The sequence below is a fragment of the Trachemys scripta genome, chromosome 2 (assembly GCF_013100865.1).
Source record: "Trachemys scripta elegans isolate TJP31775 chromosome 2, CAS_Tse_1.0, whole genome shotgun sequence".
Lineage (NCBI taxonomy): Eukaryota > Metazoa > Chordata > Testudines > Emydidae > Trachemys > Trachemys scripta.
Genome location: NC_048299.1, coordinates 29426911 through 29440305, shown reverse-complemented (window position 1 = coordinate 29440305; position 13395 = coordinate 29426911). Strand labels below are relative to the sequence as shown.

The 13395-nt window shown below is 47.4% G+C and overlaps 1 long non-coding RNA gene across 1 annotated transcript in view; it reads left to right on the top strand.

The window, feature by feature from the left end:
* Window positions 1-207: 207 nt before the first annotated feature.
* LOC117872085 overlaps window positions 208-13395 on the top strand; it is a 33864-nt gene continuing 20676 nt past the window's right edge. Inside the window, exons 1-2 of the long non-coding RNA XR_004644402.1 lie at window positions 208-245; window positions 7401-7557. This is a non-coding gene — a long non-coding RNA (uncharacterized LOC117872085). The remainder of the gene's footprint in view (window positions 246-7400; window positions 7558-13395) is intronic.

Sequence of the window (13395 nt, the reverse complement as noted above, 5' to 3'; positions counted from 1 at the left end):
GGGGCGCACAGCGCGGCGGAAGAAGGAGAATGATTTAAAAAAAAAAAAAAGAGAGGGTTTATTTTTTTCACCACAATAGATGACGTAGTGCGGCCACTGATACAAGCTACGGCGGCCCAGCAGGAGGCTACCCGTGCCAGGCAGCCACCCAACAGGAGGCAGTGCGACTACAGCAAGAGACTAATCGCCTGCTGATGGACCAGGCTGCTCAAGACCAAGCTATGTTGTGGGAACTGGTAAACCAGGTAAAGTCCCTTACACAGCTGAATCGCGGCCATGATGGGACGCGGCTCATATGGGCCAGCCATTGGCTGCAGAAAATGACACAGGAGGATGATGTAGAGGCATACCTTCTGGCCTTTGAGAGGACAGCCCTATGAGAGGCCTGGCCTTGAGATCAGTGGTCTGGCATCCTTGCCCCATTCCTGTGTGGGGAGGCCCAGAAGGCCTACCATGATCTGCCTAAAGAGGCTGCAGCAGACTACCCCCAGCTGAAAGCAGAGATCCTGGCCAGATCTGGGGTAACATGCAGTGCGGGCCCAGCAGTATCATGGTTGGAGGTACCAGGAAGACAAAACCCCGCGGTCCCAATTGTATGACCTCATCCATCTTGCACGAAAGTGGTTGCAAACAGAGTCCCGGAGTCCGGAAGAGATACTAGTGGTATCTGGTCATCAACCGATACATGAGGGGACTACCACCAGACCTTGGTGCCTGGGTAAGCCAGAACGAACCCTCCACCTATGACGAGGTTGTCGCCCTGGTAGAGAGGAGAAGGACAGTGAGGGAGCTGACCCGACCAGTTAAGGAAGAGGCACTCCGGGTTAAACTAGCAGCACCAAGCCCTAAAGTTCGGGTGACTGGGCCACCAGGAGGGCCCAGGTGGAAAAAGAGAGAGGCTGAAGGCCCATCAGAGGCCACAAAGAGTCAGAGCATTGAGAGAGAAGAGTATCGTGATGTTAGACTGCCCAAACCAAGAGACCGGGGAACGCCTAGGGCTCCATACAGATGTTATGCCTGCGGGGAGTGGGGACACATAGCTGCACAGTGTCCCAATGCTGAGGAGCCTATGCAGTGTAACCTAGGGAACTGGGCAGATCCATGCTCCCTAATCCACTTTGTGGGGGTCTCACTAACCCCACATATGTATACTAGACCAGTGAAACTAAATGGGGTAGGGACCACAGCACTGGTTGATTTGGGGAGTGCTATCACGCTTATCTCAGGGAAGCTCGTGAAGCGTAGTCAGCTGCTGCAGGCTAAACGTATGGGGATAACATGTGTCCATGGGACAGTTAGTTACTACCCCACCATCCCAGTAAAAATCGAGATCCAAGGGAACACTACTGAGGTAGCAGCAGGTGTAGTCCCTAAACTCCCATACCCAGTGCTCATAGGGAGGGACTTTCCAGGGTTTGGAAACTTACTCCCAGTAGGGGGATTGGAGAAAGATGGGGACCCTAAAATTGGTGAGGCATCCACAGCAGACTGTCAACCCCCAATCTTCTCTGAAATATCCCCAGATTTGTTCTCCACTCCCAGACAGTGTAGAAAGACAAAAAGGGAAAGAAGGGCAGCTAAGGCCTTGGGAACCCGAATACTGACCCAAAGCCAGAGGGTCACTCTCGTAGGTAGGCGGACCCACGCAGCTGAAAAGGAGGCCACGCAGGAGGGAGAAGCACCTGAGTCTGACCCCCACACTAATGCTTCTGAACCAGTAGAGGCAACAGAGACTGGGCCCCTGGATCTTGGGCAGATTAGCCCTGGGAGAGGAAATTTTGGACGGGACCAGGCAGAAGACCCAAGGTATGACAACATTAGGAAGGCGGTGACGGAAATAGATGGGGTCCCCGTGGAAGGGAAAACCCAGGGACCAGGACCCTACTTCATAATGAAGAAGGATCTCTTATACCGGGTTGCACCAGTACAGGGGCAGAAGGTACAGCAGATCCTAGTACCTCAAAAACACCTGAACGCTGTATTAAGTCTTGCTCCTAGTCATCTTTTTGGGGGGCATTTGGGGGTAGAGAAGACCCTGGCACGAGTCCTACAATGGTTCTTCTGGCCTGGAGTACATGAAGAAGTGCAGAGGTACTGTGCCTCCTGCCCGGAGTGTCAGCTGAACAGTCCCCGTCCCCACCTGAGGGCACCTTTAGTACCCCTTTCCATCATAGAGGTCCCCTTCGAGCGAATAGCCATGGACCTAGTGGGACCCCTGGAGAAGACGGCTCGGGGCCACCAATATATACTTGTTGTTTTGGACTATGCTACTCACTACTCAGAAGCTGTCCCCCTGTGGAACACGGCCTCTAAAACTATAGCCAAAGAGCTGGTGGGGATCTTTACCCAAATGGGGCTACCGAAGGAGATATTAACCGACCAAGGAACTCCATTTATGTCGAAGCTAATGAAGGACCTCTGTATGCTGCTCCATATACATACCCTGAGAACTTCGGTCTACCATCCACAGACTGATGGGTTGATAGAAAGGTTTAACCGAACCCTCAAGGCTATGATAAGGAAGGTGGTAAGTCAAGACGGGAAGGATTGGGACACCCTACTACCCTACCTTATGTTCGCTATCTGGGAGGTACCTCAGGCCTCAACTGGGTTTTCCCCCTTTGAGTTATTATACGGGCATCACCCCCGTGGCATACTAGATATCGCCAAAGAGATCTGGGAAGAGGAACCCAATGAGGGGAGAAATATAATCGAGCATGTAATGCAGATGCGAGACCGGATAGCCCGGGTTACCCCTATTGTACGGGAACATTTGGAGAAGGCACAGGAGGCCCAGTGAGCCCATTACAGTCGCCAGGCAAAAGTGCGACAGTTCCAACCAGGGGATCGGGTTATGGTGTTGGTACCCACGGCAGAAAGCAATCTTCTGGCCCAATGGCAGGGGCCCTGTGAGGTGGTTGAACCCATGGGGGAAGTAACCTACAAGGTGCTGCAGTGCGGACGCAGAAAACAAGAACAGATTTATCACGTTAACCTTCTGAAACCCTGGCATGCACAAGAGGCATGCACAACGGTCCAAAAAGACCTAACCCAGGAAAACAAGCCTTCCAAACAGGTGAGAGTGTCTCCCGATTTAACACCAGCCCAGAATAATGAGGTGTCTGAGATGATCTTCCGGAACCAAGATGTGTTCTCGACAAAACCGGGTCGAACAACCGAGACATATCACCACATCGTCACGAACCCTGGGGCCAGAGTAACAATGAGGCCCTATCAGGTGCCAGCGGCAAAAAAGGAGGAAATAAAAGCATAAGTAAAAAAATGCTGGAGTTGGGGATCATCGAAGAATCCCACAGTCAGTGGTCCAGCCCAATCGTGCTGGTGCCCAAACCTGATGACACCACAAGATTTTGCAATGACTTCCGGCGACTAAACAAAGTATCCCAGTTTGACGCGTACCCCATACCTCGCATAGATGAGCTAGTGGACCGTCTGAGTAATGCCCAGTACTTGACTACCCTAGACTTGACAAAGGGGTACTGACAGATTCCCCTTGCAGAAGACGCAAAGGAAAAGACTGCGTTCTCTACACCAGAGGGTCTTTTTCAATATACTGTCATCCCTTTTGGACTACATGGGGCCCCAGCTACCTTCCAGCGCCTTATGGACAAGCTATTACGCCCGCATAACAGTTATGCTGCTGCCTACTTGGACGATGTGCTCATTCCTACCCCAGACTGGGAAACCCACCTGGAGAAGGTGGAGGCAGTCCTCGATACCTTCAGGCGAGCTGGCCTTACAGCAAACCCTGCCAAGTGCACTGTAGGGTTTACAGAGGCCAAATATCTTGGCTACATTGTGGGAAAAGGTCTGGTAAAACCCAAGTGAGCAAGTTAGAGGCCATCCAAAATTGGCCCCAACCAAGTTGCAAGAAACAAGTCTGGGCGTTCCTAGGTGTGGTGGGGTATTACCGATGATTTATCCCCCCCTTTGCCACAAGGGCAAGCCCCCTGACAGACCTAGTGAAAGCCTGTGGACCTGATCTGGATAGATGGTCTAATGCAGCAACAGCAGAGGAAGCATTCACAGACCTACAGACTGCCCTCAGCAGTAACCCCGTACTGATAGCCCCTGATTTCACCAAGGAGTTTATCCTGCAGACGGCTGCATCGGAAGTAGGGTTGGGGGCGTTCTATCATAGATGGTCGGGGAGGAGGAACACCCAATTCTATACCTCAGTCGGAAACTCCTTCCAAGGGAACAAAAATATGCAGTGGTGGAGAGAGAATGCCTCACTGTAAAATGGGCCATGGAAACATTGCGCTACTACCTGCTCGGGCGCAGATTTGTCCTCGTGACCAATCATGCCCCTCTTCAATGGATGCAGCGGAACAAGGAGAAGAACACAAGGGTGACCAGATGGTTCTTATCCCTCCAACCTTTCCAGTTCTGTGTGCAACACAGAGCAGGGAGCCGTCATGGCAACGCCGATGGTTTGTCACGTGTGCACTGTCTGGCGTCCCAAGCTGCCCAACCCCTTGGCGTTGAGCAGGGGGAGGGATATGTGACAGATCCAGACCAATGGGGTACAGGAGTCCGGTAGAGGGCAAATATACTGGTCACTGGATGAGTAGTTTTCGGTTCCCTGAGTGACCAGAGCAGGGGCTGCACTAGAGTAATCAGGAACCTGCTAGAACCAGTTAAGGCAGGCAGGCTAATTAGGACATCTGGAGCCAATTAAGAAGAAACTGCTAGAATCAATTAAGGCAGGCTAATCAGGGCACCTGGGTTTTAAAAGGAGCTCACTTCAGTTTGTGCTGAGAGTGTAAGGAAGAGGCGCAAGGAGCTGAGAGTGAGAGGGTGTGCTGCTGGAGGACTGAGGAGCACAAGCGTTATCAGACACCAGGAGGAAGGTCCTGTGGTGAGAATAAGGAAGGCGTTTGGAGGAGGCCATGGGGAAGTAGCCCAGGGAGTTGCAGCTGTCATGCAGTTGTTACAGGAGGCACTATAGACAGCTGCAGTCCACAGGGCCCTGGGCTGGAACCCGGAGTAGAGGGTGGGCCTGGGTTCCCCCCAAACCTCCCAATTGACCTGGACTGTGGGTTCTTCCAGAGGGGAAGGTCTCTGGGTTGTTCCCCAACCCACATGGTGAATCTCTGAGGCAAGAAAATCTGCCAATAAGCGCAGGACCCACCAAGATAGAGGAGGAACTTTGTCACAGTTCTCATTGTTCTAAAATGTAAATGCAGGAAATATATGCTCTGAAAACCAGCAGACTTGTCCAAAAGCCAATCCTTAAATTACTTTCTTAATAAGTTCTCGGAAGCCTAATATTTTTCCAGTAAGTTAGCATATTACACTGAACGGGGCTGTTTTTTCCTTTCCTTTGTCCACAAAAGCCTGAGTGAAAGAGATTCTCATGTAGGGTTCAATCCTGCACCTTTGAATTCATTGGGAATTTTGCCATTGAACTGAATGGGAGCAGGACCAGACCGTTGTACAGCTGCCTAAAACAGACTATCATTCAAAACATTCTTGGGTTACAATGCCACATATTTCATTGGAAGAGAGTTGTAAATCAAGATTACTATGAGATTCTTTTCTCTGGCCTTGGCACATGCAATCTTGCCCCACTCATATCCATTCAGAATGCTGCTGCAAAGATCATTTTCCTAGCCCATCACTTTGACCATGTTACCCTCTTTTCAGCCATCCACTGGCTTCCCCTTCTCTATCTCATCAAGTATAACCTACTTGTCTTCACCTTCATGGCCCTCTACAGCCTATCGGCACCCTGCCTATTGTCTCTCATTCACTATTGAGAGGTCAGCTCCCATCTCTGATTGGCCCATGATGCCACCCTCCATTGCCTACTTGTTACCTTTTCAAAGTTTTGTGCTTTCTCCCATGCTGCCTCTCATGCTTGGGAGAAAATCCCCTTAAACATCTGTAAAACTACCTCATTATCCACCCTAAAAATCTCTCCTTGAATCTCTGCTTTTCCATGATGCCTTCAAAAAACTTGATAATGGAGAGGTCACTGGTGTGATGGGGACATGGGTACTACCGTAATACGAATAATAATAATAGTAATAATTAATTAACATTATCAGTAGGGAAATTGCTCCCCTGTTATACACTCACATGCCCATTCAGTGAATGGCGGGAAAATGGTAGGATACTGGTTACGAGTCTAGGAATTGTCTAGATCTATAGAAAATGTTGGACTTGGAAAATAAAGTACTGTCTGGAAATGCTTTATTATGATTTGTTGAGCACCAACAGTATGCTTAGTGCTGTATGGAAGAAAGACAGACATAGACCTTGCCTCAAGGGCCTTGCAATCTAATTAGCAGAAACATTATACATCACTTTTATGAATCCTCCTAAATAATAGTTGTGCTAGAAATAGAACTGGGATCCTGATGCACTCTGGTCTGTAGTGGCCGCTATTTGCATATCCATGCTCTCCATAATGCACATAACAGATGCATTAATCAGTTGGTCATTTATGCACTATATTTTATTACCTTCATAAGCTTACTCTATACATATGTGCTGTCATCTCTTGGCTAATCAAGATGGTCACCTTAGATATTCATATCTGGAAGTTTTTTTTATTATAAAATAACTTATTTTGTTTTAAACCTCAGCCCTAATCCTGCACCTATTGAAATCAATGGCAAAATTCCCATTGACTTTAATGGATGCAGGCTCAGGAATAGTATGTGCAAAAAACACTTTCGGTGAAAATAAATTGCCTCATCTGTATAACAGATATGGCAATGATTACTAATGACTGGATGGACAATGATTTCTTTGCATTAGAATTATTAATAGTAGCAGTAATTACTACTTATAGGGCCGGATTTACAGGCAAGGCGACCCAGGCGACTGCCTGGGGTGCTGGGCTTGGGGTCAGGACAGTCCTTACCCATGCGCAAAGTACGCAGCTGCATAGGGCACCAGGAAATTTGGGGCACCAAATTTCCTGGTGCCCTGCGCAGCTGAGTGCTGCTCCAGCCACTGCTCCACCTCTTCCCCATGGCCCCAGCCATGCTTCACCCCAGCCCCGCCTCTTCCTGCCCCTGCTCTGCCCCAGTCCCGGCCCCACTCCCCCCCTTTCCCAAAATCCCCGCCCCACTCCGCCCCGCCTCTTCCCGCCCCTGAGGACTGCAGCAGGGCCGGTGAGTGCTGGGAGGAGGTCCCCCCCTGCCTCCCAAGCCAGCCCCGCACTCCCCGCAGTGCCCTGGGGCCCCACATCCCTCCCCTGCGGGGGGGGCTGTGTAGGGCCCCAGAATAGCTAGGGATGGCCCTGTTTGGGGGCACCAGGTTCAGGGTGCTGTTTTTGTTGTTAGTGACAAAAGGGAAAATAGAATGTTTGAAGTAAAATGTTTCAGGTATTCCATATGTGGATTCATTTTTCACTAACCTCCTAGAATGTTCTGGACCTTTGTAGAATCTCATGGGACCTTCCGGACTTTTGAGAACCACATTTTCCTCGAACCACCTAGAATGTTGTTAGCCATTTCCTCAAGGGTATATAAGGGGCAGGACATCACCAGTCAGTCAGTGAGATATAAGAACGAACTGAAGGTAAGTGAGAGCCCAGCTGCGATACTGTGAACCTTGTTTTACTGTGTAATTGCGAAAATGTACTTGTGTTTTCAGACATTTCAGTTATTCTTATGTAACCCTTCTGCCCCTCTGAGTTGGCAGCAACAAGGGCCGGGTTCAGTATCTAGGGGTTCTGTTTCAATAACACAATGCAAAACCGGTTCGAGCCCCCACCCAGTGACTTGGGACAATTACATACCACCTCCCGGGCACCTATAGGAGGCAATACTTCCCCTCTCACAAGCACGGATTCTGAGTGTAGCAAAAGCCTTTTAATAAAGGAGGAAACAATGTGGCATTATGTTGGGGAAACACTACAAACAGAATTCATAACACAAACCATAAGCAAAAGACCCACCTCCAAGTAAGTTTGGCAGTGTCCTTTTCCCCTCAGGGTCTTAAGTCCAATCACCCCAAAGTCCAACAACCCAAAAGTCTCTGTCCCTGGTCAGTGCCGCCCCAGATTTCAAAAGTTTATCTGCAGAGTTTTACTCCCCCAGCCTGGGTGTAAATGGGGAGGGGGGCACACGGGGTGTTAAGGGGCACCTTACATGGTCCGAGGCCGACTATCCCGCCTCTCTGTGGAGTTCTGCTGCAGCCTTCACCACAAATAGCTCCGCTCTACCAGCCGCACCGCGCTGTGCCGCTCCGCTCCGCTCGCTGTTCTGTGGGCCGGTCCAACCGTCCCACAAACTGCTCGGCTCTGCCAGCCACTCCACTCCACCAGCTGTCCCATGAACTGCTCCAGCTGCCCCCGCAAACTGCTCAGCTCTGCTCACTGTTCCGTGGACGGCTCCAACCATCCCGCAAACTGCTCCACTCTGCCAGCTGCTTAGCAATATATCTTTAGGCTCCCCAACTAGTTAACACAGCACTCTGATCTCAGCACAGCAATTTTAGCTCTTTTAATGATTTCAGCTCTTAGCAATTTCAGCTTTTAGTAGGGGAGCCCCAGTGCTAGTGCACCATTGGCCCAAAGTGAATTCAGCTCAGCAACCTCTAGCTAGACTTCTAATGGAAACAAAATTAGCTCTGCTATTCAACAATGGAGAGAGGAGGTAGTGCAATTGGTGTTCCAGGCCCTCAAAGGGGCCCATTCCACCAGATACACATACCTGTCCCCAACCTCTTTCAATTCACTGGCTTTTGGAACCCATGTCCCTTGTCTAGTGAGTGCTACTTAGGTGATGGTGAGACCCTCTGTCATAAAACAGTTTCATTGTCCTTGAATCACGTAATCAGGGTAACAACACTTTATTCCTCCTGCCCCAATAATAGAGAAACTGGGGATCCTACAGCTGCCAAAGTGACCATTTTGGGCTGCCGTGGGCTCATGCTAGGTGGGGTGGGTGTGCCTATGCAAACAAGATCAGCCCCTAAAGTTCTTTTCCACACTCACCATAATTCATCACCAGATGTCAGGATAGAGCTCATCCTGACTCTGCTTACACTTAAAATTAAAAAGTTTCTATAAGCTTAGAGGAAACTATTTTATTTTTATTTACTTATATACGGCATGAATAAATACAGATTTACAGATCCTAGCGTGCAAATTTATTGTCTTATATGACAGGGATAAATCATGCATGCAAATCATACATCAAGGTCATGAAATGGGCAAAAAACGCAATAAAAAATAAGGTATTTAAAAGTTTAACAAATGGAGGGGGGAGGCACCGAAGATGCTCCTTGCCTAGTGTGCCATTTGGGCTAGGGCTAGGCCTGACTAGTTACCATATTTAACTGTTTATATTCTAGGACTGTAATAGGCTACTTTTTCCACTAACCTTATTCAGATGGCAGATGTTGGAATGGTAAATGTTTCCTGTGAAAAAGGAACTATTAAAGAGAAGTAACTGTGCTATTTTGGTAATTGAAGTCCTGAAACCTTTTAAAGATGTATCTTTAAAGGCACGCAGGCAGGTAGTAAGTCCAAGACATTTTCAAGTTTTTGTAGTATATCTTAAAAGCATCTAGCCTCGTGGAGGATAGGTCCATCAATGACTATTAGCCAAGATGGGCAGGGATGGTGTCCCTAGCCTCTGTTTGCCAGAGGCTGGGAGTAGGCAGCAGGGGATGGATCACTTGGTGATTGTCTGTTCTATTCATTCCCTCTGGGGCACCTGGCATTGGCCGCTGTTGGAAGACAGGATACAGAGCTAGATGGACCTTTGGTCTGACCCTGTATGCCATTCTTATGTTCTCTAGATCAGCCCTATATATGCCCCACCTCAGGCTTTTGGACTGAGTCTAGGCTTCTTGGGGATTCCTCAAAACTACCCCTAAATTGTCAGGTAATGAAGAGTGTATTCTGGGACCAGGATTGTATTCACCAGCAAACTTAACAAATTATCACGTCAGTATAGGAACTTTGATGCCAGTTATCTAAACAGGTTCACGCCTGGATTGGATGCACATGAAACACTGATTGGCTGGATACAAATTAGAGTCTCCTCACAGAGCTGTTGGTCTTAGTCAGAGCTTACAGAAGTTTAGTTTGCCAGTATCTTACTTGTCCTCTGAGTTCCTAAGAAATATTGAGCAATGTACAGATTTGGCTCTCTATATAAGACAGAGTCCTCTTTCCCCAGATTTGCTGGAAGACTCCGTTACTGTGCAGAAAAACCTATTTCTGAGGTCAATAATTTTTATTCACAGACTTTATTAACTGTACAAACTAAAGATAAATCCACTTAATTCACAAACTGGACTTTGCAAAGTCCCTTTATACTACTCTTTCATTGCTTCAGAAAAAGTAACTTTACTAACTGACTCAAGACAATTAAAATTGTTCTCTGACTCAGGAACAGCTGCTAAAAGCGTCTACCTCCCACTTCCAACCCACGCTGGCTCACTTCCGAAGTTGCATTCAAAAGTCAAGAGGAATCCACCAGAACAAGAAGTGCCTTAGTGCTCTCTGGTTACAAGGCAGGTGGAAGATGGAGTTGCTTTGAATGGAAACAGAATGTTGATAATTTTCCAGAGATCAGGGATGGCTCACGGAAGTGAAAGTATTCTTTTCAGAATTTCCCTGGAAAAGTCTTTTTTTTTTTTTTGTGGAGGGAAAAAATAGACTCTGCCAGTACCTTTTTCTTTGTTCAGAAATCTGTTACTCTTTCCTGCCCTGACTGAACCTTTTTGCAACAATGTTGCCATTCCTCAGAGTAGAAGGAAGCTACGGTCTAGAAAATGGCCTGTCTTTAAACATGGATTTTTCATTTATAATGAATTTGTTTGCAAAATAAAGGTCTGTTTCCCAAGAAGCACTGCATAAATGGATGAACACTACTCTGGTCTCGCAGTAGAAAGGCAAACTTCTCTGCTTCACATTAAAAGTATGTCTCAGACAAGTTAGGAAAAGCTACGTTCTAATTAGCATTTTCATTAGAAATGTAAACCAGATTTTACAATAAGATTCAGTAAAAGAGATTTAAAGGGAAACGTTCAGGTTCAAAATCATATTCTTTAGAAAGCAGTTTCTATCTTGGTTACTAATAATACCTATGGGCAAGATTATGGCTGTAAGCCACTGACCATATTAGAGAGAGATGTGTGAGGAGGGCTGCATACAGGTTAGCCACTTCAAGAAGCACTGGGTTAAATTCAGAGTGGATGTATAAAATGGTGGTGTTCACATCCCCTTTACAGTAACTTATACTCCCTTAAATCTACTTACACATGCTCTACCAACAAAAAATATATAATATATTAAATTGGTGTGATTTACACACTGAGGAGCAGAAGCTGCGAACCTCCATTCTGTTTTGGCTTGCACCTTTTTCTGGCTCCCTTGCATGTAATGTATACTGATTTAAGTTCCCGTACATAACAGTAGAGTAGATGAAAGTCAGTCTAAGTACAAGTTAGACCCTCTTGCACCTGCGTACAAGAGGGTCTATCTTATACCACTTTGCATGAACATCATTTCTAAATCTGGCCCATTGGGCCTGAGCTGATGCCATTGGCAGTGTGTGCACCAGGGGAAAGAGATCTATTGACCTTTCTTACTGAATTCAGTATGCTCGCCCACCTGCAGGGTCCTTCCCTACTCTCTCTGGTGACTCTAGCATTAAGTAAGAGAAAAAAAACTTTTGAAGTGATAATCAAGATAGCCCAGTACAGACAGTTTGATAAGAGGTGTGAGAATACTTACAAGAGGAGATAGATTCAATGTTTGTAATGGCTCAGCCATTCCCAGTCCTTATTCAATCCTGAGTTGATTGTGTCTAGACAAACATTGAATCTATCTCCCCTTGTAAGTATTCTCACACTTCCTATCAAACTGTCTGTACTGGGCTATCTTGATTATCACTTCAAAAGTTTTTTTTTCTCTTACTTAATTGGCCTCTCAGAGTTGGTAAGACAACTCCCACCTGTTCATGCTCTCTGTATGTGTGTATATATATCTCCTCAATATTTATTCCACCCTATATGCATCTGAAGAAGTGGGCTGTAGTCCACGAAAGCTTATGCTCTAATAAATTTGTTAGTCTCTAAGGTGCCACAAGTACTCCTGTTCTTTCTATGGACTAGTGTACTAAAATATCTATGAATTCTTAAAATGCCTTAAAGTAACTGCAGTTTTACTTCCCCATTAATGACTGTTATTTTTGCTTCAACAGTTTGTTACATGAGCCCTCAGGAAATGCACAAGGTCAGAATTATGGTATCTGGATTACAAAATCTGAGAGAAAGCAAACATCACAATAACTGCAGTTCCTGGGCCAGAATGCTTACTCGACAGGTTCCTGAGCTAGTGTGCAGAGTACACTGAATTTAAATGGCTGCTTCAGTTCCCCGTGCAAGCTGTCAGCGTGGGAGGTAAAAGAGTGAAAGTAACAAGCACCCACCTCTTGCAGTGCTAGGTGGAGTGGTCAACCATTAGGCTAGGAAAGTGTGAAACCTAAAGAGGAAAGCTCTGAACAATCAGTAATTTTGAAAATCTCTCTGAAACTGGGTACAACTCTTGAGATATTGGTCACCTAGGCACATAAAAATAGTTCATACTTTCACTAGCCAGCTTAGAAAAGCCTGTGCTCTCCGTTTGCAACCTGGAGTGCAGTGAAGAGAAGAGTGCCAGCCAAACAGCTAGCACAGAGCCGGAGCCAATGCTCCAAGTTTCCCTCTACAGAGTGCAAGCTGCCCCATCATCCAGCCATGAAAAAACCCTAATACTGCTCCCACAGGTGCCAACTTTCAGCTTTCCCTGAGGGTGCTCCACCTCTGCTCAGCCCTGAGGCCCCACCCCCACTCTGCCCTTTCCCCCAAGGTCACACCCTCATTCTGCCTCTTCCCACCCCTGCTCCTCCCCCTCCCCCCACCGCCTGCCTGCTGCCAAACAGCTGATCGACAGTGGGCAGGAGGCAGGGGGGGTGCAGGAGGAGTTGATTGATGGGGCCCACTGAACAGCTGATCGGCGGGTGGCTAGTGAGTGCTCCAGCCCCAAAGCACCCACAGTAGCACTTTGGCTACTCCATTAAATGTAATGCCCTTTGCCGCAGTGTATATCTAAAACAGGCCCTGTGAAAAATGTGTAGAGTACATAAGCCCTGCAGTCAAATCAGCCTGTGCTGTGAGCCTGTCACTTATCAAAAGCTAAAAAGAATTGGGTCAGGTGAGCACTTAGATGGGAAATCTCCTAGGAACTAAGAATACTGCAGGAAGGGATACTAGTGATTCAGTAGGCAGCACTCGTCCCTCTGAGTCAGTCAGCACTGGACTAGCTCTCTCTATGTTAGGGAGCACTGTACTGCTGGAGGTGCCATATTTTAAATGAGATGTAACACTGAGATCCTGACCACCTCTTGTCACTGAAGG